The sequence below is a fragment of the Toxotes jaculatrix genome, chromosome 16 (assembly GCF_017976425.1).
Source record: "Toxotes jaculatrix isolate fToxJac2 chromosome 16, fToxJac2.pri, whole genome shotgun sequence".
In the NCBI taxonomy this organism is placed as follows: domain Eukaryota; kingdom Metazoa; phylum Chordata; class Actinopteri; family Toxotidae; genus Toxotes; species Toxotes jaculatrix.
In genome coordinates this window covers 11,288,148-11,300,982 of record NC_054409.1, presented here as the reverse complement: position 1 = coordinate 11,300,982, position 12,835 = coordinate 11,288,148, and positions in this window count along the sequence as shown.

Genomic DNA, 12,835 nt, shown 5'->3' with positions numbered 1-12,835 from the left:
CAGTGTTAATGGGTTGAGTAACATTGAGATTTTCGTTAAAACTAAACTTTCAAATGCAAATTTGCAGTGAGAAAAAATATTTCTGTTACCAATGACCTCGTCCACTTTGCACCTGTATAGTTAACTTCTCAGGAAGTGGAAAATAAATAGGTACATTCATTGGGACATGATGTGTGGTCTTTGGGGAAAATGTGCAGCTTTCACTCAAAGTATCATCATACAAAAACAGTTGTGCAGTTATTAGATTTTCCCCAGGTTTATGACAATGATCATGCTATCGGTAACTCATGCATAAGATTTTAAACAATTGAATAACTGTTTTGTGATTCATTGAAAGCACAGTAAGAATACTTAACTATTGATGTGCTATTGGTTTGTCCTTGAGACTGTCATGTATTATGTTTGTGTTGATGTTTTTGTAGTGTGTTATCAAATTCTATATTTTTGCAAATAAAACTTAAAAAAAAAAAAAAAAAAAAAGAAAATTCATTGTCTGATTACTGTTATCCTTGACACTTCCCCAAACTGGACTTTGGCACGTGCAAATTTTCATCACAAGCATGTTAGCATGTTGATTTTAGCTTTTAACTCAACCGCCACCAGCATGGCTGGCGTGTTCCGTGTCTTCAGTGACGATGCCTCATGAAAACGCTAACCTCTTTTTATTAGTGTAACCTTTTCCCACCAGCAGCACTCCTTTTGCATCCCATAAAACAGAAGCCATCATCTTGCCTGTGGACCTCTTGCCTGTGGACCTCATCTCGCCTGTGGACCTCACCACTTGAGAGCTGGTGAAGTGGTGGACCCAAGTCTCATCCATGGTTACTAATTGCTGGAGAAATTTCTCAGGATCCACATCAAAAATGGCAAGATTGTCCAATGATGTGTGCCGAATCCGCTTCTCATCAGGCCCAGGGATTTTCAGGATCGAGCAGGCTGACCCCTTGGTCATTTGGAGTTCATTGTGGATAACTGCATAGACACGTTCCAGGGAGATACCCATCTCTGTGTCAGTGTACTATTTTGATATTCAAAAGTGTATGGAAGCTCATGCCTTGGATCTCGTCAATAGTCTCCTGTGTGGTGACTGTCACTGGCCAGGATGGGAGTCATCTTCCAGACTCTCCACATTTGAATTCTGCAGCCCACTTCCTCACCCTGCTGTAAGAAGTGGCACCCTCCCCTAGTGCTGCCACCATGTCTTTGTGGACCTCCTTGGGTGATAAGCCCTTGAGACTGAGGTAGCGGATGACTGCACGAAGGCTGATGTCGATTTTCTCAGACTGTGCTGACTTGCGATTTTCAAATACCCGAAACAGAACTATCACAAAAGTTATTAACTTCAAACTTTCAGCACAATCACTTAAAGAGTTGAGCTGCATGTGCATGTAACGAGCGCTCTGTAACTCATCTCGTTCTACCTTAGGCCACAAACTCATCAATCACCCCTCATATTCAAGTTAGTAATGAATGTCTTATCTATGCAGCTGTGGGCTTTGGAGCTTCTTATTGTTGCTGTTCATCTTCACCAGTCCAGAGACCAAAGTGCAGGCTGTGAGCTTTATTTTAATGTACTTTGTAAGGTTTTGTGATCTGTTTTTGTCAGTGTTTATATCCCTTGTTGGTTTCTATGTAATGAGCTACTTTTGCCAAACAATGTAATTGCTGAAAGACGTTTCCCAGCAATGCAATTAGACATGGTTTATTGGTTGAGATAACAATTGTCAGGGTAACAAGGGAGCTAGTTAACAGTTTTTCTGTTTATCCTGATAGAGTGGAAGGAAGGAATAGATGGAGATGGATAAATGAACACAGAGACAGTTTCTTATCTAGGGTTAAAAAAAAATATAAGAAAAGAAAGTCACCCTAAATAACACTGTTCCCATCTTTGTGTTGAGCTATCTGGTAAAACTCATTGTCAGTGGTGCAATGTGGCTGGCGAGAGAATCAAGCAGAATACAGTTCATTGCTGGGTTATTGTGATAATGAGCTCTGAGGTTCTGTAAAATGCATGATGTTTTAAAACCTGATGATGCAAGCCCCGGCAACGATGTGTCTGTCAGATGCAGTGAAATTAGTTGCTGATGTCAGCAGCTCCTGTTATTGTGTGATTGCGCTCATTCAAAAGAGTGAATAGTGCGAGAGCCTTGGTAACAATTAATCATATACAGCGAACATACATTATGGAATTTTTCTTCTTTAAATTCTCAAGACAGGTTTTACTTTTACAATAGAAAATCATTTACATAATCTCATTTGCAAAACATGAAAAATCTGTAATTCATACATACATGATTCCTGTGATAACCTTGAATCATGCGTGAAGGTGATGCTCAGTTCTTACATTGCTACAGTAGTTTGTATGTAAATATCCTCATCAAATGGCTGTGTGTGTGTGTGTGTGTGTGTGTGTGTGTGTGTGTGTGTGTGTGTGTGTGTGTGTGTGTGTGTGTCTGATTGCCTGTGTGATGTCAAATCAGGCCTAGCTGATCTCTGGGGGAATCCACTGCCTGCATGGCTCAAGGTGATTATTACACTGACACACACATGGAGTGTATGAAGGTGAAATTAGCCATCACACCATCAGCATGGCTATTACCAAAACCTCTGTATCAGCGGCTTAAAGAAAAGAGCTGCAGGGTATGTGTGTGTGTGTGTGTGTGTGTGTGTGTGTGTGTGTGTGTGTGTGTGTGTGTGTGTGTGTGTGTGTGTGTGTGTGTGTGTGTGTGTCTGTGCACACTGAGGACCATACTCCCACTGGTGCTGACTGGGATTGTTCTTGGATGGATGGACAGCTTTCTGGCTTTGGGCTAGCCTGGCCCTCTCTCTTTATGTATGCATGTCTTCACATACCTGCCTGCTTGTTTTACCTCTCTTTGCTGCGACTGGCTCCGTCTGCTTGACTGTTACACGCTTGTACTGTACATCTCCATATCTGCACGACATTCAGCTTGCGACTTTATTAGGTCTTCCCGTCTGGCTTTCTGTTTGCCTTTACATCTCTCTCCAAGTCTGCCGCTCTTTGCTCTCTCGCTGTCAATTAGACTGTCACTAGATACCAGTCTGAAGTCAGGTATCCCAGGGCACGATAAAGTAATTTTCTCTTGAAGAGGTGTCAGTGGTCGAGAAGTCCCAAGGGTCATTTGAAAATCATTGCAGAGACGCCTCTTTAATCATTATGAATGACCTTCAGTGGAACCTTAGCTGTCAGTTTAGGTGTGATTGTGTGGGCGTCTGTGAGTCTATGGGCTTTTTGTAGGATGTGAAAATGTCGGCATGTCTGTGGGTGTATGTGTGCATTTCTGTGTCTGTATGTGTTTGTACTGCATGTGCAATGACTTCTGTGCCTGTTTTTGTTTTGGATGTTTGGTTTAGGTGTGCTGATGATGACATTTTAATGCACTGTGAAAAGAAAAAAAAAGTTATCATAAGAGCCCCTGCGGGAAAGGGGTGCAGGAAGTACTTAGCAGTCAAAAGCTGGTGCTGGTGCAGATTTTCTAGCAGGCTGGGTGTTCAAAACGGCAGTGCTGCTGTAAAGCAGACTTGACCTACCCCCTTTTTAAAATGCTGAAACTTGCAGGGAAATTACAAGCTTTGCGAGGTTACGGTCACCTCACACTTTTATTGGTTTTTCCAAGAAGGAATCATCCTCAGAGCTGAAATAATGTAATGCTTTTGTGTGTGTGCATATTTATCAGTGTGCATGCTTGCATATTGTGTAAACCATTGTAAAAAAAAAAAAAAAAAAAGAACAATTAGAATTAAATTAAAAGAACAACAATTGGAACAATTTCCTTGAATTAAAATCTCAGTGAAAGTGCATATTTTAAATAACCTTTAAAAAGTCAATATATTGAGATATATTTATTTTGTTTTACATCTTTATAATTCAAAATTGAAATCTCAACAGTGTTTAGATGTTGTTTACATAGCATGCTCACTGAAGCATATGATCAGTTGAATGAGAAAATGAAGCCAGTGTCTCTGAAGACACTGCAGTCAGCACAGTCAACTTGCCATCTGTCAGCAGCACAGGCAGGTTTTAAGAGTTGATCCTGATATAATTTCAAATTTATCCTTAAATTTCCTCATATTCTCCTGGAGTTATGTTTTTCTTACGTCCATTTCCTGGCCTCCTTGTTGTCAAAATGTAATTTTTTTTTTTTTGGAATCACTTTTCGTGTAGATGCGAGCTCAAGGTGCATGTGGACAGATAAAGCAGCGCTCTCTCCGTGTAGCAGCCATCCTCAATGCCCATTAAACTGTTACTAGAGGTCTGACCCGGACCAAATAAGCTGCTGGTAAATAGCCTTATCCATTCTGCTACTGATCCGAGAAGCCTGCCATGAGAGGGCTGTGTGATGTCAAGTGGCTGGCAAGGACACACATTTACACACACGCACACACACAGAGAGCGAGAGAGCGAGTGAGTGAGAGAGAAACCTCGCCAGCGATAGCAGTCTGGCAGGTCTTTGTGTAGCACTGGCGATAACGCAACACACACTGGCTTCTCTCTTTGTCTCTCTCTCTCTCTCTCTCTCTCTCTCTCTCTCTCTCTCTCTCTCTCTCCCTCCTTCCCCCTTCCACCATATCTGTCTCCTTCATGGAAAGGCAGCCAGAGGGACATATTTGTCACTTGCCCAGATGTTTTTCCAAGGTCCTTTATTCGAAGCAGTCAATCATATGAGCAGAAATGTCCCTAATGTGAAGTCCCTTTGGTGCAATGGCTCCATGCGTGTGTTTAAGTTTGTGTGCGTGCACCCACGCGTGTGTGTGTGTGTGGAAGGTTGGTCAAGGTGAGATGAAAGTGCAGTTAACCTGAGACACAGGGAAGTAATATATTAATAACAACCACACACACTGCACACACACATACATACAGTAGCCATTTCTCTGGTCTAATGAGGTCTGTTGGTCTGACACACACACACACACACCCACACGCACACAGATTGTGGCTTCACTGGGCACACACTCTTTGTTCCTCTTTGTCTCTCCGTAAAAACAAAATCAAGCCTCTTTGTCCGACACAAGTTCATTCATGATTCTCTTGAATGCTCACAAAGCCATTTCCTTTGTTTAGTGATGAAATCAACTGCAATGACCGTATTAATATGCATGTCCCATGATGCAAACGGAAATATGTCATAATTATTTCTAACATGTCAAAATTGTAAAGAAGACTCGAGTCATCATGTAGCCAGAGCTGCAATACCTCTTAATAAAGCTAGATTAGTCTAATATTCATCTCCATGATCAGTTTAAAAAATGATGTAGTAAAAAAAATACGTAGAAACTGGTGATATTTTATTAAGAATATATTGAAAGTATTATCTGTATTTGAATCTTTAAAAAGTCCTATAACCCTGTTTGTATTTGCAGATGCTTGAAACTAACACCCTTCCATGATAAGCCTTCCATAGGAAGTCTGAGAGACACAGCTGTACAGCTGTGAAACAGTGCTTTGCACAAAGGATCATATAGAGTGCCAAAAAATAAAAATAAAACAGCAGCAAAAACTAAAGATAAAGGTGAAAAGGATTTGAAGAGTTTCATGTCAAACCTTGTATGGTGTGCACTGCCACATTTGGAGGTTGTTAGCCCCCTCAACCTTGCTCTGTAATGAAGAGGTGCTGCCTGCCCACTGAGCTGTCTCATCTGATAATTATTTTGACATTACCCACTGAGAGCTGGAAGGGAATTATCCTCCACAGCGTCTGCTTGCTATACATTTGGCATAATCAGCGCTGCCATGCATGGATAAATTAGTGCATGCCCTGTGCGCGAGTACAAAATATATGTGTAACAGTGATGAGGATAACATGTTACAAATGAACCACAGCCGCTTCATTTTTTTTTTTCTGTAATAAAGATGCATGATTCAATTAAAGCAATCATGTTACCAGTACAGTTACTGGTCAAATTCTAAACCTCAGTTCTGCAGGGTTTACTGTTTTTATTGAAAACCTAAAGGAATGTTTTAAGTCTTTTACCACTTTGACAGCTTTTGCTGCAAAATTAATTGAGCTACTAACCAAAAATTAGCCTGGCAACTGTTTTATGATGTAATGCAAATGCTATGTAATGAGTCCTGTCACTAATCAATGCAATCAATTATTTAATAATAAGTGAGGCAGTTCAACAACAGAACAGCAAATGTAGTGCTGCAGCCTGGGTTTAACATACAGTAATGCAAAGCAGCAGCAACCCGCAGTGAGTCCTGAGGGGCAGAAGGGCCAGATGTTTCTCACAGTTTGATCAAGTCAAAACATCTTTGATTGAAAAAATTTTGCCTTTTTACAAAATACACTTTTACATTGTTAATCTATTGGTCTTCATCATCTAGGAGATTTAAATCTGCATTATTCAGTTAATTGTAGATGATGAAATGTTTTGATCCCAGAAAAAACTAACACTCAAAAAACCACTGAACACCACTTTTGTAGTACATGATATGAAAATGTGTGATTTTCCACAAATATGTGTAAACCGGAGTTAATGGCTGTGAGAATGTCATGGTGTCTGGGTAAAACAGCCTATTTGTCTTAATATTCACTGTGATCTGCACAGACAAACTAATGACTGCAATGCATCACCTGGATATTGTATTCCAATAAAAAAAAAAAGTGTGTGTGTGTGTGTGTGTGTGTGTGTGTGTGTGTGTGTGTGTGTGTGTGTGTGTGTGTGTGTGTGTGTGTGGGTCTGCTATTTGAGCATGCAGCAATTTTTCTCTCCCAGCCTCCCCTGTATGTCTGTTGCATCACATATGTGTAATGCATCATGTATGTGTAATGAAGTGGCTCTCGTTTAAACCCTGTCTCCTTGGATTTTCATGCCTATACAATGAATTTGAATTGTGGGGTGCATTCACTGGCCAATGCACATTAATTGCCAATGCACAGGGTGGTGTGACATCATGTGGCATAGCAGAGTGAACGTGTGAAGGAGGCTGGGCATGTTAAGCGTTTCACTTTAACACCTGAGGCATGGGTTCATGTTTCATTTTATACTTCAAGTTGTCAAATGTTGTCTCTCTCTGCTGTCATTGCAGTCTTTGATCCCTGCACTTTCAACCCTTCACCACCAGGGATCTCAGATCGGCTGGTGTTCACACGGCTCTATCTCTATACATCTTCTTAATTGACATGGTCAGCTCTGAAGTCTTTATTGAAGAAAGTTTCTGCATTCATGTTAATGCGTACCTTTCCTGACTGAAATGAGAAAATGCTAACAGTTTGCAGATATGTTCAAAATACCCCAAATATCCCAGCTGGCAAAATGTATTCAGCTAATGCAAAATAGCTGCATATGAACATCAGTCTCCAAGGAATGGTTTCTTCGTCTGACCTTCATTCCATCAGTAGTGCTCACTACAGTGTGTAATAAGTCATTATTAAGTCATGTTTCTAAAACGACTATTGATTTTATCCTGCAGCGAGAGCAAGCTGCTAAGGGCCACGACAAAATGCACAGATAGAAATATGAGTGAAGCTTAAAAAAGGACAATCCCTGCAGATGATCAGTTACAATCCACAGCTGATGATGAATCACTTCGCTGCTACTTTGATCACTTTGTGCTTTTCCCTTGCTGATATTCCCCTGGAGGTATTTTTGTCTTATTTTGTAGTCTTCCCTGGCAGAAAAATCAATGACTGTTTGAATTACTTTGAATGGATGAATTTGTCTGAATGGATAAGGAATGGATGAATGATGTATAAGGTTAAGACAAGTGTATTTCAGAGCACACTTCAAATGTCCTTCTGCTTTCTGACATTATAAACAGGAAAAAGAAATTCTTGACTGCTTGACCTCATTTGGCACATTGGCTGATTGTGTCTCATGTTGTTGCATTTTACTGAAGTCAGACTAAGGTTATTAAATACACACATTTATATGTGTAGATGTGTGTATGTGTGCGTGAACCCACTTAGCTCAGTGTCAGACCTTCTGAAAGTCTATGTCGTAATACAATCAAGTCCATTAATGCCTGGGTATGAAACAAAATCTGAAAAAAGTCACACACACGCATGCATACACATACACACACACACACACACACACACACACACACACACACACACACACACACACACACACACCCACGCACACACAGAGCGCTGTATGTCTCTGATAGCTTCTATTATCTAGGTCTCCCTCCTGGCTGCACATCAAACATGGATGAGCTCCAACCATAAAAGGCTCCATTTTCCTTTGATTTATACAAGGAATAAAAATCGGAAAGGTGAAAAGTCCAAACCATGCATATTTTATCAGCTCGCTGACACCAAAGGCAAGACGGAACAAATTTTAACATAGAGCAAAACTTAAAATAGACCATGATAGGACCAAAACCAGGAGCTGCAATATTGAACCTCCTGACCTCCTTGGCCAAAAGCCTTCTAACCTTGTCTATAGAGCCAAAAAAAAACCTAAATGTTAACTATTTTAGATTTGTTTTGGCTATTTAAACAGGGGGGAAAGTACATGAAATTAAAGTCTAGACAGTTATGTAAACATGATATTTTACATCCAGTTCTGAGATGGAATGAACAGATACCGCTTTAGGATCAATGGACCAGTCCTCAGGGCCCAGTTTGCCTTATTCCTCGTTAAAAGAGTGGTGATTACAGATCAGAACCCTGGCAATGAGAGCCTTTATGTAGGAGTCCCCATAGTGTTTCGACTAAGTTTCCATGGCATAGAGGCTGGGGGCTGAGTGTATGTATGTGGGTGTATGTAGTGGTCTTATTGTTCTTTTCTCTCTTCTTTTGTTCATTTCTTTACGTCTCTCCAGATGTGTCGGGCCAACCACTGCTGAAAAGGTAAAATGTTGATTATCACGTGAATGCCAGTGTCATTTCATATCATTATTATATGCAATACTTTGACAAATGCTTCTCTAAATTTTAGAAAACAACCACAGATATGTATTTTTGTCAGATATTGTACCCAACAACATGACCATGACACCCACAGTAAGTTTTTGCTTATTTTGTTTGGTTTAGTCACATGGTGTACAGTCTTTGCATCCAACAAAGAACCGACTTTTTGGATAAAGTGAGGCACATTTCTTTCTGGACAAAACAAATTATTAAAAACAAATTATACTAAATAAATTAAGCCTGTTGTTTACAAAAGTAATCCTTTCTAGATACACTGAATCATCGGCTTCAGATCATGACCCTCCCTGTAGAATTCATATGTATTTAAAGAAACCCCTTCAATTATACAGAATATGACACCTTTTTGTATATTTAATGCATTCAGTGAGGGCTCTGATATCGTGCTGATGCCACAGTAGTTTCCCAGTATTTCCTTGTGTTACTCCCCTGCCTTGTGTTTCCAGTGGTCCCCTGTCTGTCTCTCTGTCGCTGTGTGTTGTCCAGGCTCCAGGCTCCTGATCACCTGCACACCTGCCTTCCATTAGCCCATCAACCTGCAGTACATCTACTACGGCTCTCTTTCAGCCATTCTTTGCCACATCCTTGTTTCAACCACAGCGTCAGTGAATGTTCCAGTCCAACACTCATTCTCCTTGTGCAAATTCTAACCTGTTTCTCTTGTGTTCAGGATCATCACTCACCTGCCAGTTCTCCAGCCTGCGTCTCTGGCTGTCTGCCAGCTGTCAAGCCAGGCTCTGCCAGCCACGCTTCCCCACTGCCCTACCTCACCCCTGCTCCCACCGGACCCCCATTCCCTGCCACCCACCTCAAGACCAGCAAAAGTCCTGTCCGATAAGTCTTGCTCCTCATCGACCCTCACTCTATCTGTGTGACACCTCAGTACTACATGACCCTTGCAGACATATCCACCTCTCTTTTCTTTTTGTTAGTACATTCCAAACCTATCCACCTTTGCTTGCTCCATTACAAACATGCCCCCCCATTCAATACATCCATCTACCCTCCCTCCACTTCTATACGTAGCTCCACTCCCATCCCATCCCTTTTCCCTTCCTCGTCTCATCCTTCCTTCCTGTCTCCTCATGTCCCCACTCCCCATTTTTTCCCCTTCCCCTTTTTCTCCTTCCATCCATCCTGTCTGAATAATGCAGTGGCCACGCAGCTGCACTGCCATTGTCCCTGCTTCAATGTTAATGTTGTGTCCTTGTCACAATTATTGGGTCACTATCATCCATCACAGCTAATCATTGTCATACAGATACACAGACAAACAATACACATTACGGAGAACAAAGGCGCACACATGTAGAGAACAAAGGCGCACACGGAGCAGAGAAACGTGTTGGGCTTTATGACGCTCGTGTTAAATTAAATGATGTTCAATGAAAAGGCAAACACAACAGGGGCTTTATTGCATCACGGAAACAGATGCCACATGCACAATGTATGGATGTAAAATGTAAATATGTGTGTTCAAGGATTCTTGTCAGCTAAACTGTGGGGAAGCAAAGTACATAGAGAAAAATATCAACATTGAGCTTGGAGGAAAAGGAAATCTGGTTTCATTCATTTCATCATTAAAGGGCCACCCCAACAGGGTTTTTTTTTTGTGCTGCTTAAATTAAACACTTCCACCACAAGTGATCATCTAGTCCTCAATCTGTGAATATAGGAAAGGCTGAAAATAGCCTTCTGTGTCTCCAAAAATAATCACTGGCAGTGGATTTTCTTTCCATCACCACACTGATGACTGGCTGGTCATTTATTATGTTTTTAATTTATTACAGTAAGGAACTTGAGATATGTCTTCTCTCACCAAGAAACAATGACATATACTCAGATGCATCAACAGCAGTTCGTAAGTATGCAAAATGTTGTTATACAGCAACAATCCTGTTATTCAGAGAGTTGTCATCGTTTAATTTGTGGTGAAAGTCTTATAATTTCTAGACATGTTGCTCCCTTTCTGTCTCCATCACCTCTTTGTGGTTTGGCTTCGCTTCAGATTCATGGATTTAGAGAAAGGAGAAAGCTTGTGGTGGAGGACAAGTCTTTTGGAGGATTATTTGTTTGATTTTCATCAAACAAACACTTTTCAGTGAAGGACTCAGTGTATGGATTTGGACTGCCTCTGATGTCAAGAATTTGTGGGGGTGGAGCTGAAGGATGGGGGGTGGAGGGTTAGGTTAAACAGACCCATTAAAACATGAAAGGCTGTTGATAGCTGATGTGGGAGTATCAGACATCTCCTCTTAGAGACCAGAAGCTTTAGGGTATTTGGCATGTGTGCGTGTCTGTGTGTGTGTGTCTGTGTGTCTGTGTGTTTGTATGCCTGTGTGCTGCACATGAATCAATAGTGAGAAGAGCAGGGTGGTTTCTATTACCTATTTAATTATCCTCCATCAAACAAACATGATAGCACCTTCAGATCACTTAGATGACACACACACACACGCACACAGACACAGAGTGAGATAGCATACACTTTTTACTTTTACTGTCACAGAAAATAAGAGAGAATGAAGGTCACCAAAGCAGAGAAAAACATACATTTATCCACAAAAGAGCAAAGATAGCAGGATTGTCTCTAATTAACCCCCTGACCTTTACATGGCGAACAGAGAATTAAAAAAAAAAAGTAACACAAGGCTAATTAGGAAAGATAGTATTATTTGATTTCTCGCATTTAATTCCTCCCTGATGGTCAGTTTTAATATCATTGGTTTGGAGTTTATATGCTTGTGCTGCCGCTCGAGTGTCAGCTCACAAAGCTTTGTTTATGTCTGCAACAAAAACAGCTGAGCAGTTGCTGTCTGCTGTCACCGTCTGACCAGGCATAAATGATAAAGACTTTCTGGTTGAAATCAAAATATTTGGAGAGATGAGGACTTGTCAACAACAAACCAAAACAAGCCATTTGGTTGCCACAGCTGGGAAAGAGCAACATGGCTTGCAGTCAGTGTCTGACAGACAGCTGTGAGAAGTGTGTGTGTGTGTGTGTCTGCTGGTGTCTGCTGGTGTCTGATTAGGCTAGGGTGCCAGTCCTCTCTCTAACTCTCTCTCTCTCTCACTCTCTCTTTCTGGCATGATTACATAACAGGCGATCTGCAGTGCAATCTGCGTGTGTTGTGTATGTGTGTGTACAGTATCGGGTGCATCGCGTGTGTGTGACCTAGAAACGTCGAACAGTCTCTCATGGCTTCATTAGGGCATAAACCGAGAGTTCAGAATCTATAACCTTCAAATTATCACTCTTCTCCCACTCTGCGACTCTGTGTGTGTGTGTCTTTTTTGTGTCAATGTTTTGCTCATTTTTTTCTTCTTGTTTTTTTGAATATGTTCTCATGCCAAGATTCTTATTTTTTGTGTATCTGATGCTTTTGTCTTGCCCCCCCCCCCCCCCCCCACGCCCAACCTCCTCTCTTTGCCACTCAGTCTTCACGGAGTTGTGAAGGCGGAGGGGCCGCTGGTTGTGAAAGTATTTCTCCCCATTCTGAATTCCCATTTCAAAAGTTTTTTTTTTTTTTTTTGTGTTTAATGATGTCCTCAGTGTTCCTCAGCTCAGAAACACAGCGGCCTCCTGGATAATTGAAGGATATTGTGTTTATGTTTATGTCAGTTTTAATTATTTCAACTTCAGCTCATTTCTGAAAACTCGTTTTACCTTCGTTTTTGTACGGCATGTGGTTTTAAATGCTACAATCCCTGTGAGCCCAAAATGCAACGCCCATCAGCAGCATCTTGAAGCGTTGCATCATTTGGCACCTGTTGAACACGCTGGATGTGCTATTCAACTATCATTTATTCATATCCACCCAAATAGAAGAAGTAGTAGAGCTTTGAATGTGCTGATCCAGGGACTGAATATGATAAAGGTGGTGCCTGTTGACCATGGGAAATTGGACAGTAACGTATCCTGACATGAGCGGATG